Consider the following 17,464-nt stretch of genomic DNA (forward strand, 5'->3'; position numbering starts at 1 on the left):
CGCACAGCCTGCCAGCTGAGGGAGCACCGAGGCTCCCAGACCCGGACCCCGATTACGGGCGGGTGCACACCCAGGGAGCCACAGGACTCGGCTTCCCCCTGCACTAATAGCAATAAGATTCCAGTACCAGGAAAAACAGCTAACGGCCTAAGGCCTGGGGGCCTTCCTCCACGGACAGGGAGCTGCACACCTCCCGGCCCTGGACCTCGGAACGGCCAGGGCCAGGAATACCCACCTGATTACAGGGGCTCCCTCCAACCGCCTGCCGAGCACTGGGGTCGTACAAAGCCCCGCTTACAAGGCTGCCCCTTCTAGGCTCGGCACCCCCAACAATGCCCTCCACGGCCTAAGGTCGCGAGGACAGGGCCCCAGCCCTGAAGACAGGGCGGGCACATGCTGGCACGTCACCAGCAGCACTGGCACAGACCCAGGCCCTGGCTACAGGCGGGTCACCGAGAGGCTTTGCTGCCTCCTCGGAAAGAAGGGCCGAGGCTGGGCCGTGTCTCCGTTTGTGGGTTTTGAGGGCACGCCCCGGTTGTTGCACACAGCCCCTCTTTCCCTCCTGGGAAGCCTAAGCTACGCTACCTGCTTTTCTAGGGGGACCAAGGGACACGCTCGCTCTCTCACTCACACCGACAAAGACAAGACAGAGACACAAAGGGGCAACGTCCCAGGAGAGGGAGCAAGCTCTGAGCAGCAACCTGCGGCGAGCCATCCCTACCGCCCACAAGCAGGAGACAACGGCCTCAGACTCGCCCTGGCCTGCACAGAGGCCTCAAGGGCCTGACTACGCTCAAGGGCTTCACGGCTGGCCAAAGAACAGCGGCTGTGACGCGGCCCAGCTACAGGGGGTCACAGTGGCCAGCAGCCATCAGCAGGCACAAAGGAGCCAAGGCAAAAAAAAAAGCCCTGCCCCGTTTACAGGGTGGGCTGGGGTCGGGAGACCTGCATTCTCCTATTGGGTGTGGCCAAGGGGACTCTCCCTCTTCCTTACAGGGTTGTCCCCCTCTTTCTGGGCAGCCAAAGGAGAACCGTGGCAAAAGGCCAACACTACCAAAGGAAAGACCCAGCCCTGTTTACAGGGGGGGTCACCCAGCGCAAAGCCAGCGGGGGCACCCTGAAGATGCCCTCCGCACTCCTACGTGTATGCCTGACCCCGTGATGGCAAAGAGGTTCATTTGCCCAGAAGGCCTTTCTTGTGCTCCCTCTTGACCTCGACGCTGCTGATCCTCTTCTGAACTCTTTTGCCTCGCCGTCCCACGCTCCTGGCTCTGCTTTCTTCTCGGATGGCTTCCGTCAAGCAAAGAGAATAACACAGTTGAGTCCGAGAAGCTCCAACTCCTTCAAGTCAGTGAAACGGGCACCCAGAGCGAGCTCCCCAAGCCACCATCACCTGCCCACTCCCACCACACCCCCCCACGGCTCCACACAACGCTCCAACTTCCACTGGTGTCACCTCCGCGTTTTCCCACGTCAGCACTGCCGTCCGCAGGATGCCGCCGCTCTCTTCTCCCATGGTTTCTGCAAAGGAAGGAGGACACAGGCAGGTGTGAGAAACACCAGCTCCTCTGTAGGAAGTAAACCGGGACCCTACATCCCCAGAGGGAGACCTCCAAGTCACTCCAAACCCACCCACAGAGCCCCCCACTGACACAAACCTCTCCAAACCTCACCTTGAGTGGTCACGGCGACGCCCCGTCTGCTGCTGGGAGCCAGGCCCTCTGGGCAAAGGAAGCTGGGCATACAAAGCACTGGCCAACGAGGCTGCACCTCTGACTACAGAGGGCTCGAGACGCTGCTAGTCTGCAAAGTGCCCGGGACTCCAGGGCACTGGCCCCGACTTACGGGCGGCCCTGGGCCCAAAGGCCTGCGGAGGCTCCTTCTCTCCGCCTCGAGGGCACCCAGACCCGCTCCCCGCTAACGGGGCGGTCGCCCCGCACAGCCTGCCAGCTGAGGGAGCACCGAGGCTCCCAGACCCGGACCCAGATTATGGGCGGGTGCACACCCAGGGAGCCACAGGACTCGGCTTCCCCCTGCACTAATAGCAATAAGATTCCAGTACCAGGAAAAACAGCTAACGGCCTAAGGCCTGGGGGCCTTCCTCCACGGACAGGGAGCTGCACACCTCCCAGCCCTGGACCTCGCAACGGCCAGGGCCAGGAATACCCACCTGATTACAGGGGCTCCCTCCAACCGCCCGCCGAGCACTGGGGTCGTACAAAGCCCCGCTTACAAGGCTGCCCCTTCTAGGCTCGGCACCCCCAACAATGCCCTCCACGGCCTAAGGTCGCGAGGACAGGGCCCCAGCCCTGAAGACAGGGCGGGCACATGCTGGCACGTCACCAGCAGCACTGGCACAGACCCAGGCCCTGGCTACAGGCGGGTCACCGAGAGGCTTTGCTGCCTCCTCGGAAAGAAGGGCCGAGGCTGGGCCGTGTCTCCGTTTGTGGGTTTTCAGGGCACGCCCCGGTTGTTGCACACAGCCCCTCTTTCCCTCCTGGGAAGCCTAAGCTATGCTACCTGCTTTTCTAGGGGGACCAAGGGACACGCTCGCTCTCTCACTCACACCGACAAAGACAAGACAGAGACACAAAGGGGCAGCGTCCCAGGAGAGGGAGCAAGCTCTGAGCAGCAACCTGCGGCGAGCCATCCCTACCGCCCACAAGCAGGAGACAACGGCCTCAGACTCGCCCTGGCCTGCACAGAGGCCTCAAGGGCCTGACTACGCTCAAGGGCTTCACGGCTGGCCAAAGAACAGCGGCTGTGACGCGGCCCAGCTACAGGGGGTCACAGTGGCCAGCAGCCGTCAGCAGGCACAAAGGAGCCAAGGCAAAAAAAAAAGCCCTGCCCCGTTTACAGGGTGGGCTGTGGTCGGGAGACCTGCATTCTCCTATTGGGTGTGGCCAAGGGGACTCTCCCTCTTCCTTACAGGGTTGTCCCCCTCTTTCTGGGCAGCCAAAGGAGAACCGTGGCAAAAGGCCAACACTACCAAAGGAAAGACCCAGCCCTGTTTACAGGGGGGGTCACCCAGCGCAAAGCCAGCGGGGGCACCCTGAAGATGCCCTCCGCACTCCTACGTGTATGCCTGACCCCGTGATGGCAAAGAGGTTCATTTGCCCAGAAGGCCTTTCTTGTGCTCCCTCTTGACCTCGACGCTGCTGATCCTCTTCTGAACTCTTTTGCCTCGCCGTCCCACGCTCCTGGCTCTGCTTTCTTCTCGGATGGCTTCCGTCAAGCAAAGAGAATAACACAGTTGAGTCCGAGAAGCTCCAACTCCTTCAAGTCAGTGAAACGGGCACCCAGAGCGAGCTCCCCAAGCCACCATCACCTGCCCACTCCCACCACACCCCCCCACGGCTCCACACAACGCTCCAACTTCCACTGGTGTCACCTCCGCGTTTTCCCACGTCAGCACTGCCGTCCGCACGATGCCTCCGCTCTCTTCTCCCATGGTTTCTGCAAAGGAAGGAGGACACAGGCAGGTGTGAGAAACACCAGCTCCTCCGTAGGAAGTAAACCGGGACCCTACATCTCCAGAGGGAGACCTCCAAGTCACTCCAAACCCACCCACAGAGCTCCCCATTGCCACAAACCTCTCCAAACCTCACCTTGAGTGGTCACGGCGATGCCCCGTCTGCTGCTGGGAGCCAGGCCCTCTGGGCAAAGGAAGCTGGGCATACAAAGCACTGGCCAACGAGGCTGCACCTCTGACTACAGAGGGCTCGAGACGCTGCTAGTCTGCAAAGTGCCCGGGACTCCAGGGCACTGGCCCCGACTTACGGGCGGCCCTGGGCCCACAGGCCCGCGGAGGCTCCTTCTCTCCGCCTCGGGGGAACCCAGACACCCTCCCCCCTAACGGTGCTTCGTTGGCTGCTTGAAGAGAGAGGGCAACCCAGGAAGGAGGGTGAGAATCCCGTTCTTCACCCCCGATGGGAAAATGGAGCTCTCTCAACCCCAGCCCACCCTGAAAACAGGGCACGGCTTTCTTTATTGCCTTGCCACCTTTTGTGGCTGCTGGCGCCTGTCGTCCACTGTGACGCTTTGTAGCTGGGCCATGTCATGTCCTCTGCTCGTTGGCAGCTGTTAAGCCCCTCCACATTGCCAGGCCCTCGTGGCCTCTGCACAAGCCAGGCCATGTCTAAGGCGGCCACCTGCTGCTGTGCAGTACGGATGGCACCCCACAGCTTCCTACACAGAGCCCCTCTTTCCCTCCTGGGAAGCCTAAGCTACGCTACCTGCTTTTCTAGGGGGACCAAGGGACACGCTCGCTCTCACTCACACCGACAAAGACAAGACAGAGACACAAAGGGGCAACGTCCCAGGAGAGGGAGCAAGCTCTGAGCAGCAACCTGCGGCGAGCCATTCCTGACGCCCAGCAGCGGGAGAACACGGCCTCAGACTTGCCCTGGCCTGCCCAGACACCTCAAGCCCCTGACTACGCAGGGCGGCTTCAAGGCTGGACAACGAACACAGGCTGTGACATGCCCAGGCTACAGGGGGGTCACCGTGGCCAGCAGCCGCCACCAGGCACTAAGGCACCAAGGGAAACAAAGAAGCCCTGCTCCGCTGACACGGTGGCCTGCAGTCAGGATACCTCCATTTGCCCCTGGGATGTGGAGAAGGGCTCTCTCACTCTCCTTACAGTGTTTCCCGCTCTCCCTGGGCAGCCAAAGGAGAACCGTGGCAAAAGGCCAAAAACACCAAAGGAAAGACCCAGCCATGTTTACGGGGGGGTCGCCCAATGAAAGCCAGCGGGGCACCCTGAAGGTTCCTGCTGCACTTCAACATGTGTGTCTGTCCCGATGACGGCAGGGACAGTTGTTTGCCCAGAAGGCCTGTCTTGTGCTCCCTCTTGACCTCGATGCTGCTGATCCTCCTCTGCACTCTTTCCTCGATGTCCATCTCCATCTGTTTCTCGACAGCTTCTGCAAGATAAAGAGAAGAGGGTTAGCCCTGAGGTCTCTCTATTAACCTCTACTCCTGTACAAGGACTTAAGTCTTGGAGCAGTACTTGTTTTCATTATATATTGTCTCCTGAACCCACACCAAAATTTTAATGTGATTCATCCTCTTTTCTTTTGTTTTCCTCCCTTTTCAGCCTTCTAACCCGTTTCCTGCTTGAAAAATCTGTGGCTGGACTCGGCATGAAGTACTTATTACCATTCTTTTTCTCTTCTTACAGGAAAATTACGTCCAAGATCCTTTGTTAAACTTTGACTCCATGATTGGAAAGAAGGTAAAACAGTATTCCTAATTTATGGAGTCATTCCCTAGGATGGTGAATTTTTTTTTCAGAAAAATCTGTCTCCTTCACCCCATCAGCAAGTTTAGTTTCTACAACTAAAAGAACTGCACACATCCAGAATGCTAGTTTAGCACAGCCTGCTTAAATGTCCATTCTTTCTCCTACCTAAATTGTCTTGCCAACGTGCAGATGCCTGCTATGAAAATGCTACCAATGTCTTCCCTGAAGTACTTCTGATTTTGTCTTTAAATAGGATGGCCCCACGCTTATATCCCTCCAAGATGTTTATTCTGTCCCTAATAGTTATGCCAGATTGCTCTGAAAAATGTTTATTTTGTCCCCCATAGGCACCCTCTTTTTTTGCTTTTCCCTCAGAATTGTCACGAAACACCCTGCTGCGCTCTGATGCTGTAGTCCAACACTCCCTAGTCTCTAAAACCCAAAATTAGCCCCAGGGCGACTCTACAAGCTTTTATCGGAGTTTTTCAAAGCACCTTTCGCCTGCCCTGCCTCAGGGCTGAGGGGAGCGGCGGGGAAAGGGCACAGCTACGGCACGGCCGAGCACTCCCCCACCGCCCTCACGGCACCTGTCGCTGTCCGTGTAGCCCTCACAGCCCCCCAGGAGCGTGGGGGACACCCCTTCTCCCTCCCGGAGCGGCGGGGACCCGCCTGTGCCTCCCGGAGCGGCGGGCGGGACCCGCCTCTGCCCCCCGCCCCTGCCCCGAGCGGCGGGAGGGGTGGGGGCGGGAATCCGCGGCTCCCTCACGCACTCACCGGGGACGACTCTTAACACTTTACCTCGCCTTTTCCCCTCAAAACATGTCCCAGCTCTGCCCCCACGGTTCCCTTGGCTTTACATCGCTTTGAGGCTGTGCCATAGCTGACCTCTCCCCTCAGTAACGCCACAGACACCTCACTGCTCTCCGACACGACCGCTCTGCGCCCCGTGCCCCCCGCATCGGCGTAAAATGGCGCCTCGCCTCTCCTTTCCTTGAGCCCCTCACGGTGGGCGGGGCAGCGCAGCTGAGGGGAGGGGCGGGAAAAGCCCCTGCTGGAGAGGCGGGAAATACGTGACGGGGGGGGGGGGGAGGCAGGGTCCCGTGCCAGGAGGCGGAACGTACGTGCGAGAGAAGCGGCGCGGCCGTGACAGACCCACCCTGGCTGTCCCAGTCCGGCTGGTGCCGCCCCTCAGACCATGGCGGGACCAGCAGAGCCCTCCAGGGCTGCTGCCCCCTCCGCGGCGACACGCGGGGCACCACGCAGGGTGCTGGAGTGCGCTGCAGTTCCCGGCCGTGTCCGCCAGGCGGCGTAGGCGAGGGAGAGGGGGCGGCCGAGGGCGGGATTCGAACCGGCGTTTGGGCAGAGGGAGCTCGGTCGCTACTGCGCACGCGCGGAGTACAGAGCGCCGTCGCTACTGCGCACGCGCGGAGTACGGAACTTTGTCACTACTGCGCACGCGCGGAGTACAGAGCGCAGTCGCTACTGCGCACGCGCGGAGTACAGAGCGCTGTCGCTACTGCGCATGCGCGAAGTACGGAGCCTCGTCGCTACTGCGCACGCGCGGAGTACGGAGCTTCGTCGCTACTGCGCACGCGCGGAGTACAGCGCGCAGTCGCTACTGCGCACGCGCGGAGTACGGTGCTTCGTCGCTACTGCGCACGCGCGGAGTACAGAGCGCCGTCGCTTCTGCGCACGCGCGGAGTATAGAGCGCAGTCGCTACTGCGCAGGCGCGGAGTACGAAGCGCTGTCGCCAGTGCTGTCTCTCCTGCTCGATGCCACATCCCGTGTTCGTTCATGGCGCTGTTTTCCCGCACTTGCCGCAGCCGGTGCCGCGGGAGCGCGCGGGGAACATCCCGCCGCCGGTGCGGCTGCTCCAGAGGCGTTCCTGGAGCGCGGCGCCGGCACCATCGCCCGCAGCGCCGCCGCCAAGATCGTGAGTGCCGGGGCCGCGGGGCAGGGGCTGGGCTGGGCTGGGCCTCAGTGGCGCTCCATGCACGGACAAATACTCTGCGTGCAGCTCGGTGGGTGCTTTCCCGTCCTGGGGGTGAGGTGAATCCTGGGCTCCTGTGCTTTTGTCAGCCGAGATGGAAAATTCCTGCACTTGGTTTTGGCAAGTGGCAGTTTCCCAGAATTTTCTTGCCTTGTTTGCTTCCTGTGGAACATGCGGACCAGCAGAACTCTCAAGGCTTGTGTTCAGAACAGGCTTGAGGAGAGTGAGTGAGTGAGTGAGGGACTGAATGAGTGAGTGGAGTGAGTGAGTGAGTGGAGTGAGTGGAGTGAGTGGAGTGAGTGGAGTGAGTGAGGGAGTGAGGGAGTGAATGAGTGAGTGAGTGAGGGAGTGAGTGAGGGAGTGAGTGGAGTGAGTGAGTGAGTGAGGGAGTGAGTGAGTGAGAAGGAGCCACAACGTGTCTTGTGAGTGAGTGAGTGAGTGAGTGAGTGAGTGAGTGAGAAGGAGCCACAACGTGTCTTCCTTGTCCTGCACTGCAGGATCAGAATCCTGGTTTAGGTTAGGGATGCTTTTGCACTGGTGCGTGTCTTCGATGGTCAGAGCCAACTTTCTGCTGGGCCACTTAGGAAGAACAGTTGCCTAGAGCTTCATGTTTGCTTTCCTTGCAGCCTGGAGTGTTGGGGGGATTCCAGAAGCTGATTGCCTTGAAAGCCAGTGATCCCCAAGGCTTTGACCTGCTAAACAGCATCATGGAGCATATGCCCCCGTGAGTATGAGCTCAAATTGCATTCAAAACTGACTTCTGTGGGCTTTGGTTCTGCAGTGTGCAGTCATGCCAAAGGTTAACACTTCAGGAGCAAAAATGTCACATTTATCAGTTAAAGAGATGGGAACAACTTTATCTGTGTTTTCTGTAAAGTGACAGCACCAGTCAAAGCCCACTGTGAACTGAATAACTGTTCTTTTAAATTTCCAGTGAATCAGTTGACTGGTACAGGAAACAGGTCTTCATTCTGCTATTCCAAAGACTTCCAAGTTCCAAACCAACAAAACTTATCAAAAGTAAGTTCCTTGCTCTGAAAAGCTCCAGTGTGACACGAGTGGTTCAGAGTGTGCAGTTGCACAGATCAGGCATCCTGTACATGGGTGGGACTCTGGTGGCTCCAGGGACTTGCTCCAAATGCTCTGGAGTCAAGGGGACATAAAGGGCAGTGGCCACAGCAGGTGACACTCCATGAAAACTGAGGGAATGGAACTAAAGGACTTGTGTAGTTCTCCTCCTTTCCTGGTGTGTGTGATGTCGTTACTTGTCTGAAAGTGTCTCCATTTAATCTCCAGCTAATAGCAACACACTTGCCCTGCCACACAGCACAGCCATTCTGACCACTGCTCTCTGCAGTTTGTGTGCATGCTGGGAAACATTCCATGCTTTTGTGTCATTTTGGCCTTCATGGGAATAAAGTTATGAGGAAGGGTTTACGTTCCTCTGTCAAAGCTGTGACACATTGTTGAAATCATCCCCAGGCAGATGGCCATGCTGATGAAATTCGTGATGTTATCTCTACACAGATCACACAAGGTCTGTTATTAATCCTTTAAAATCTGCTTGATGCCTCCTGTAGAGGAGCAAGAATTACAGGGTTCTTCCAATGGTGTTCCACCAACCAAATGGAAGTGGTGCTTCCAGCGTTCCACGTTTCAGTGTTGTGGTGCCCGAGAAGATGAGCAGTTTTTAGGCAAACTTTGGAGCAGCAACTTAATGCCCTTCAGTAAAAGGGAACATTTATGAAGGCTGCCCTTTCTGTCTCCTTCTTAGAATGCATTTTGCTGCTGACTCTAAAGCAATTCTGAGCGTTCTTGTGAAGCACAGGCTGTCCTCACCTGTTCACTGTTCCCCTCCCCTCTCCCCCCAGGATTCGTTTGCTGCAGGCCCTCCCTCCTTGGCTTGTTCGAGCTGCCTGAGGATGACACGACCCCTGACAAGGAGCACTTCATTGACACAGAGGATACTCCAGGCTATCAGACTGCATTCTCCCAGCTGGCCTTTGCTGGGAAGAAAGAACATGATCCTGTGGGGCAAATGGTGAACAATCCCAGGATCCAGCTGGCCCAGTCTCTGCACAAACTGTTCACAGCGTGCCCAGGCAGGGTAGGTGGCTTGGGCTCTGCATCCCTGGGCTGCATTCAGCAGAGAAGAAATGCCTCTGTGAGAATGGTCTCTTGCTAAGGTTTGATAATCAGCAAAATGAAGTGTGTTGTAGGCAGAAGGCAAGATCTTGCTGTGTCTTCTTGTTCATTGGAACTTGGCTTTTGTAAGGTTTTCCTGGTAACCTCAGAAAGGCCTTATTTTTCACAGCACTTAGTTTAGCAATAAGCTCAAATATATGCTATTTTAAAGATGAAGATTTATCCCCTTGATGGCCTATAACTAATGGTTGTCTCCTGTTCAGTTGCATGGACGTGGGAGATTCAGGCAGCTCATATAAAATTAGACATTTTGAGTGCACAGCTAACTCTTACCCCAGATAGTGTTTGTTTTGTTCAAGATTTGGGTAAGTAAAGATTGTCTGAGAGATGAGCTGTTTCTCCCTCCATAACTGCTGCTCTCAGAGTGTCTGAGCTTGTGCCCTGTGCATGAAGAGCCATGGCAGTGGCTGCTGAGTGTCCCTGAGCCCTCTGCTGTGTCTGTGCTGCAGGTTCTGTGCCTGCTGAGTGTCCCTGAGCCCTCAGCTGTGTCTGTGCTGCAGGTTCTGTGCATGCTGAGTGTCCTTGAGCCCCCTGCTGTGTCTGTGCTGCTCTGTCTGTGCATGCTGAGTGTCCCTGAGCCCTCTGCTGTGTCTGTGCTGCAGGTTCTGTGGATGCTGAGTGTCCCTGAGCCCTCTGCTGTGTCTGTGCTGCAGGTTCTGTGCCTGCTGAGTGTCCCTGAGCCCTCTGCTGTGTCTGTGCTGCAGGTTCTGTGCCTGCTGAGTGTCCCTGAGCCCTCTGCTCTGTCTGTGCTGCAGGTTCTGTGGATGCTGAGTGTCCCTGAGCCCTCAGCTGTGTCTGTGCTGCAGGTTCTGTGCATGCTGAGTGTCCCTGAGCCCTCTGCTGTGTCTGTGCTGCAGGTTCTGTGCCTGCTGAGTGTCCCTGAGCCCTCTGCTGTGTCTGTGCTGCAGGTTCTGTGGATGCTGAGTGTCCCTGAGCCCTCTGCTGTGTCTGTGCTGCAGGTTCTGTGCCTGCTGAGTGTCCCTGAGCCCTCAGCTGTGTCTGTGCTGCAGGTTCTGTGCCTGCTGAGTGTCCCTGAGCCCTCAGCTGTGTCTGTGCTGTAGGGTCTGTGCATGCTGAGTGTCCCTGAGCCCTCTGCTGTGTCTGTGCTGCAGGTTCTGTGCATGCTGAGCACCAGCCTGAATGCAGTGACAATCTGGAAAAGAATTGCTTTTCTTGGGATTGTATCTCGGCAGTTTGACCTGCTAAAAAATGAGGGCATTGCTGATGCTGTTAATATGAGCAGCTGCATTGTGCCTGGAGAGGACCCAGACCCACAGTCCTAGTGCAGCTTCCCTGGGACAGGGACAGTGCCAGGAGTTAAGCAAGTCCCTGCAAAGGATGGGAGTAAATCTGCTCCTTGCATCTGTAAGGAAAGACTGAGTAGTAGGGAAGGGCAGCATTTATATGCTGTATTGAGATTTCCATCTGCTCCCACGTGCAGCAGTGATGGGGTGGCTGGGTTTGGTCTGGGCCTGTGAGGATCAGCCCTAAACAACCCCACCTCACCAGAGGGCCCTGAATCCTCAAGGGAAATGTCCAGTAGGAACCAGACCGGTCGGTAGTTATTGCAGAGGAAAAACCATGCGAAAGAAAAGGTACTTCTGTTCTTCGTGGCAATCCTGTAATGCCTTGTGCAGTCTCTGTGTGCTGTTCTTGGAGTGACCACCCCGTGTGTGTCTAACAAAACCTGTTAGAAAGGTAGTCAGGGATTGGAATTGGGGTCTGATCCCTACAGACTCTTGCAAAGCCTGAAGGACTGCAGTGATGAGTGTGCTCAGCAAAGGAGGTTTCTCAGTATCTGCTCAGATTTCCCTCAGCTCTGGGGGCCTGGTGGCCAGCTGGAGGTGGCGGGGACACACATGGGACCCCTTGAGCTTTGTGGGAGGAGCTGGGGGTTGGCACGGTGCTTTCTGGTTTCCTTTTTGAGCTCTGTGGTGCTAGGGAGAAAAATCTGGAAACAAATCAAACTGAAGGGATTTCCTGAGTTGCTTTGCAGAGAAGTGCCACCTTCAGAGGATGCACAAATCCACCAGGAAGTCAACGAAGGAGCTGTGGAAAGTGCAGCAGAGTGCAGGGAGCAGCCACTGTCCCAGCTCCCTGGTTTTGGGGGCATTAGTCCACCTACGGAAAGGAAAAAAGCCTCCCCGTCTTGTTTTCAGCCCTGCAGAGGAATGTCGTGTTCCAGAATTTCGGAGGGATTTGTGTGTGTCCTGTGCTGGCAGCTGCGTGTCTTGGGAGGCCATGGAGTGACATACATTGGGAGGACATGGGGGGACAAGGGGAGGACATGGGGGGGGACACGGGGAGGACATGGGGGGACATCAGGGGGACATGGGAGGACATCAGGGGGACAGGAGGGTACATCGAGGGGACATGGGGAGGACATGAGGGAGATGGGGTGGACATGGGGGACGCAGGGGACATGGAGGAAACATGGGGGGAACACTGGGGACATGGGAAGGCTATGGGGGGACATGCAGGGGACATGGGACGTCCAGGGAAGTCCGAGAGGGCCCAGGGGGGTCCAGAGGGGTCCAAAGTGTTTTGGGGGGTCCAGGAGAGTTCAAGTTGGTCCAGGAGGGTCCAGGGGTTTTCCCTGGGGGTATGAGGGGGTGGTCCATGGGGGCCCTAGGAGGATTCAAGGTGGTCCAGGAATGTTCAGGAGGGTCCAGGGGGTTTTAAGGGAGTGGAAGGGGGTTTCAGAGGGGTCCAAGGGGGTCCAGGAGAGATTTGGAGGGTCCAGGGGGTTTTGGGGGGGTCCAGGAGTGTCCAGGGGAGTCTCAGAGGTGTCCAGAAAGGTTCGAAGGGGTCCAGAAGGGTCTAAGGAGGGTCCAAGGGGTCCCAGGTAGGTTTGAGAGGGGTCCAGGGGGCTTCAGGGGGTTTGGAGGGGTCCAGGGGAGTCCAAGTGTGATTCAAGAGGGTCCAAGGTTTTTGAGAGTGTCAAGGGGGGCTGGGGGGTGGTGCAAGGTGGTCCAAGAGAGTTGAGGAAAGTCCAAGGGGGATTCAGGGGGGTCCAGGGGAGTTCAGGAGGGTCCAAAGGGATCCAGGAGAAGTCAGAGACGAATGAGGGGGGTCTCACAGTGGATGAAGGTGGTAAGGTGGGTCTCAGAGGAGTCACAGGGAGGTAAGGGGAGGTAAGAGTGGTCAGGGGGTGCCTGGGGCACTCAGGGACCCCCATTGCCCACAGCCCAGCAATGTCGGCCCTCGGGAACCTCCCTTGGGGACCCCGGGTGCCCGAAATGTCGTCCCTCGGGAACCCTCCCTTCGAGGAGCCCCAGCGCCCGAGGTGTCGCCCCTCGGCAACACCCCCTTGGGGAGCCCCGGCGCCCGAGGTGTCGCACCTCGGCCAGCACGCCCTTGGGGAGCCCCGGCGCCCCAGGTGTCGCCCCATGGACAACCTCCTTGGGGACCCCAGAGACCCACCCAGGGACCCCCCAGGGACCCCCAGAGATCCCAGAGATTCCCAGACACTCCCAGGGACCCCCAGAGACCCCCAGGAAGCTACAGAGATCTCCCAGAGAACCCCCAGTTTCCCCCAGAGACCCCCCAGAGACTGTCAGAGACCCCCAGACACCCCCAAGGGACTCCCAGACGCCCCCACGGACACCCCCAGGACCCCCCAGGGACCCCCCAGAGACCCCCAGAGACTCTCAGAGACCCCCCAAGGACCCCCAGAGAGCCCACTGGGACTCCCCAGGGACCCCCAGAGACTCCCCATAGATCACCAGGGACCGCCCAAGGAAACCCGCAGACCCCCAGACATCCCCAGAGACTCCCAAGGGCCCCCAGAAACTCCCGGAGACCCCTCAGGGACCCGCAGACACCCCTGAGGGACCCCCAGACACTTCCAGACACCCGCCAGGAACCCTCAGATGCCCCCAGAGACCCCCAGAGATCCCCAGAGACCCCCAGACCCCTCCAGGGACCACCAGACACCCGCAGAGACCCGCAGGGACCCCCAGAGACTCTCAGAGACCTCCAGGGACTCCCAGACACACGCCGAGACCCCCCAGGGACACCCAGAGACCACCAGACACCCGCCAGGGACCCTCAGATGCCCCCAGAGACCCCCAGAGACCCCTAGACCCCTCCAGGGACCCCCAGAGACCCCCAGAGATCCTCCAGAGACCCCCAGAGACTCTCAGAGATCCATCAGAGACCACACAGGGACCCCCAAGGACCCCCTAGGGACTCCCACAGATCCCCAGAGACCCCCACTGTGACCCCCAAAGAACTCCCCAGGGGATCTCCTGGGACCCCCAGAAACCCCCAGACACCCCCAGAGACTCCCAGAGACCCCCCAGGGACCCTCAGACACCCCCAGAGACTCCCAGAGACCCCCAAAGACCCCCAGAGACTCTCAGAGATCCCCCAGGGACCCACAGGAACCCCTCAAAGATCCACCAGAGACCCCCCCTGTGATCCCCAAAGAACTCCCCTGGGGATCCCCTCGGACCCCCCAGAAATCCCCAGACACCCCCAGAGACTCCCAGAGACCCCCCAGGGACCCTCAGACACCCCCAGAGACTCCCAGAGACCCCCAGAGACCCTCAGGGACCCCCCAGGGACCCCCATAGACCGCCCAGAGATCACGAGATGCCCCCCAGGGACCTCCAGAGACCCCTCCAGAGATCACGAGAAACCCCTCCGAGACCCCCAGGGACCTCCAGAGACCCCCAGGAACCCACCTTGGGACCCCCAGAGGACCCCAGGGACCCACAGGAACCCCTCATAGATCTACCAGAGACCCCCATAGATCCCACAGAGACCTCCAGAGAACCCCAGAGACCACCAGAGATGCTCCGGAGACACCCCAGAGACCCCCACAGAGATCCCCGGTGCCCGAAATGTCGTCCCTCAGTGAACCCCCTTCGGGGACTTCCGGCGCCCGAAATGTCGTCCCTTGGGGACCCCCCATTTGGGGACCCCCGGTGCCCGAAATGCCGTCCCTCGGCCAACCTCCTTGGGGACCCCAGAGACCCCCAGAGGACCCCCCCCCAGGGACTCCACAGGGACCCCCAGAGACCCCAGAGATCCCCAGACACTCCCAGGGACCCCCCAGGGACCCCCAGGACGCTACAGAGATCTCCCAGAGAACCCCCAGTTTCCCCCAGAGACACCCCCAGAAACTGTCAGAGACCCCCAGACACCCCCAGACACCCCAGGGACCCCCCTAGACCTCCAGACACCCCCCAGGGACTCCCAGACGCCCCCACGGACGCCCAGGGCCCCCCCAGGGACCCCCCAGAGACCCCCAGAGACTCTCAGAGACCCCCCAAGACCCCCAGAGAGCCCATTGGGACTCCCCAGGGACCCCCAGAGACTCCCCATAGATCACCAGGGACCGCCCAAGGACCCCCGCAGACCCCCAGACACCCCCAGAGACTCCCAGGGGCCCCCAGAAACTCCCAGAGATCCCTCAGGGACCCGCAGAGACCCCTCAGGGACCCCCAGAGACTTCAAGACACCCCAGAGACTCCCAGAATCCCTCAGAGACCCCCCCAGGGACCTCCAGAGACCCCAGAGACTCCAAGAGACCCCCAGAGACCCCCACGGACCCCCCAGGGACCACCAGAAAGCCCCAGAGACCCCCCAGAGACCCCCCAGGGACCACCAGAGACCCCCCAGAGATTCTCAGAGACCTCCAGGGACTCCCAGACACCCGCCGAGACCCCCCAGGTACCCCAAGAGACCCTCCATAGATCACCAGGGACCGCCTAAGGACCCCCACAGACCCCCCAGACACCCTCAGAGACTCCCAGGGGCCCCCAGAAACTCCCAGAGACCCCTCAGGGACCCGCAGAGACCCCTGAGGGACCCCCAGACACTTCCAGACACCCGCCAGGAACCCTCAGATGCCCCCAGAGACCCCCAGAGATCCCCAGAGACCCCCAGACCCCTCCAGGGACCCCCAGACACCCGCAGAGACCCGCAGGGACCCCCAGGGAACCCAGAGACCCCCAGGGACTCTCAGAGACCTCCAGGGACTCCCAGACACACGCCGAGACCCCCCAGGGACACCCAGAGATCCCCAGACACCCGCCAGGGACCCTCAGATGCCCCCAGAGACCCCCAGAGATCCCCAGAGACCCCTAGACCCCTCCAGAGACCCCCAGAGACCCCCAGAGACCCCCAGAGACCTCCAGGGACCCTCAGAGACCCTCCAGAGACCCCCAGAGACTCTCAGAGATCCCCCAGAGACCCCACAGGGACCCCCAAGGACCCCCAAAGGGACCCCCATAGATCCCCAGAGACCCCCCCTGTGACCCCCAAAGAACTCCCCTGGGGATCCCCTCGGACCCCCCAGAAATCCCCAGACACCCCCAGAGACTCCCAGAGACCCCCCAGGGACCCTCAGACACCCCCAGAGACTCCCAGAGACCCTCAGAGACCCTCAGGGACCCCGCAGAGACCACCATAGACCGCCCAGAGATCACGAGATGCCCCCAGGGACCTCCAGAGACCCCTCCAGAGATCACGAGAAACCCCTCCGAGACCCCCAGGGACCTCCAGAGACCCCTCAGGGACCCGCAGAGACCCCTCAGGGACCCCCAGAGACTCCCAGACACCCGCCAGGAACCCTCAGATGCCCCCAGAGACCCCCAGAGATCCCCAGAGACCCCCAGAACGCTCCAGGGACCCCCAGACACCCCCAGAGACCCCCAGAGACACTCAGAGATCCCCCAGAGACCCCACAGGGACCCCCAAGGACCCCCTAGGGACCCCCACAGATCCCCAGAGACCCCCCCTGTGACCCCCAAAGAACTCCCCTGGGGATCTCCTGGAACCCCCCAGAAACCCCCAGACACCGCCAGAGACTCCCAGAGACCCCCCAGGGACCCTCAGACACCCCCAGAGACTCATAGAGACCCCCAGAGACCCCCAGAGACTCTCAGAGATCCCCCAGGGACCCACAGGAACCCCTCAAAGATCCACCAGAGACCCTCAGCGACCCCCCAGGGACCCCCATAGACCGCCCAGAGATCACGAGATGCCCCCCAGGGACCTCCAGAGACCCCTCCAGAGATCACGAGAAACCCCTCCGAGACCCCCAGGGACCTCCAGAGACCCCCAGGGACCCACCTTGGGACCCCCAGAGGACCCCAGGGAACCACAGGAACCCCTCATAGATCCACCAGAGACCACCATAGATCCCACAGAGACCTCCAGAGAACCCCAGAGACCACCAGAGATGCTCCGGAGACACCCCAGAGACCCCCACAGAGATCCCTGGTGCCCGAAATGTCGTCCCTCGGGGAACCCCCTTGGGGTCCCCCGGTGCCCGAAATGTCGTCCCTCGGGGAACCCCCTTGGGGACCCCCGGTGCCCGAAATGCCGTCCCTCGGCCAACCTCCTTGGGGACCCCAGAGACCCCCAGAGGACCCCCCCAGGGACTCCACAGGGACCCCCAGAAACCCCAGAGATTCCCAGACACTCCCTGGGACACCCAGGGACCCCCCAGGGACCCCCAGGACACTACAGAGATCTCCCAGAGAACTCCCAGTTTCCCCCAGAGACACCCCCAGAAACTGTCAGAGACCCCCAGACACCCCCAGACACCCCAGGGACCCCCCTAGACCTCCAGACACCCCCCAAGGACTCCCAGACGCCCCCATGGACACCCAGGCCCCCCCAGGGACCCCCCAGAGACCCCCAGAGACTCTCAGAGACCCCCCAGGGACCCCCAGAGAGCCCACTGGGACTCCCCAGGGACCCCCAGAGACTCCCCATAGATCACCAGGGACCGCCCAAGGACCCCCGCAGACCCCCAGACACCCCCAGAGACTCCCAGGGGCCCCCAGAAACTCCCAGAGATCTCTAAGGGACCCGCAGAGACTCCCAGACACCCCAGAGACTCCCAGAAACCCTCAGAGACCCCCCAGGGACCTCCAGAGACCCCAGAGACTCCAAGAGACCCCCAGAGACCCCCACGGACCCCCCAGGGACTACCAGAGACCCCCCAGAGATTCTCAGAGACCTCCAGGGACTCCCAGACACCCGCCGAAACCCCCCAGGTACCCCC

At 59.9% G+C, this 17,464-nt stretch overlaps 2 long non-coding RNA genes across 2 annotated transcripts; one reads left to right on the forward strand and one right to left on the reverse strand.

Annotated features, from left to right (window-relative positions):
- Window positions 1–983: 983 nt before the first annotated feature.
- Window positions 984–1,878, reverse strand: LOC139669631 (uncharacterized). Its single transcript, XR_011697287.1, has 3 exons — window positions 1,674–1,878; window positions 1,457–1,521; window positions 984–1,290 (listed from the first exon to the last, which is right to left on the reverse strand). It is a non-coding gene; the product is annotated as an uncharacterized lncRNA (long non-coding RNA).
- A 5,189-nt stretch (window positions 1,879–7,067) lies between these two features.
- Window positions 7,068–8,562, forward strand: LOC139669632 (uncharacterized). The gene is made up of 3 exons (XR_011697288.1): window positions 7,068–7,179; window positions 7,863–7,960; window positions 8,171–8,562. It is a non-coding gene; the product is annotated as an uncharacterized lncRNA (long non-coding RNA).
- The last annotated feature ends 8,902 nt before the right edge of the window (window positions 8,563–17,464 follow it).

Source organism: Pithys albifrons, chromosome 3 (genome assembly GCF_047495875.1).
Source record: "Pithys albifrons albifrons isolate INPA30051 chromosome 3, PitAlb_v1, whole genome shotgun sequence".
NCBI lineage: Eukaryota > Metazoa > Chordata > Aves > Passeriformes > Thamnophilidae > Pithys > Pithys albifrons.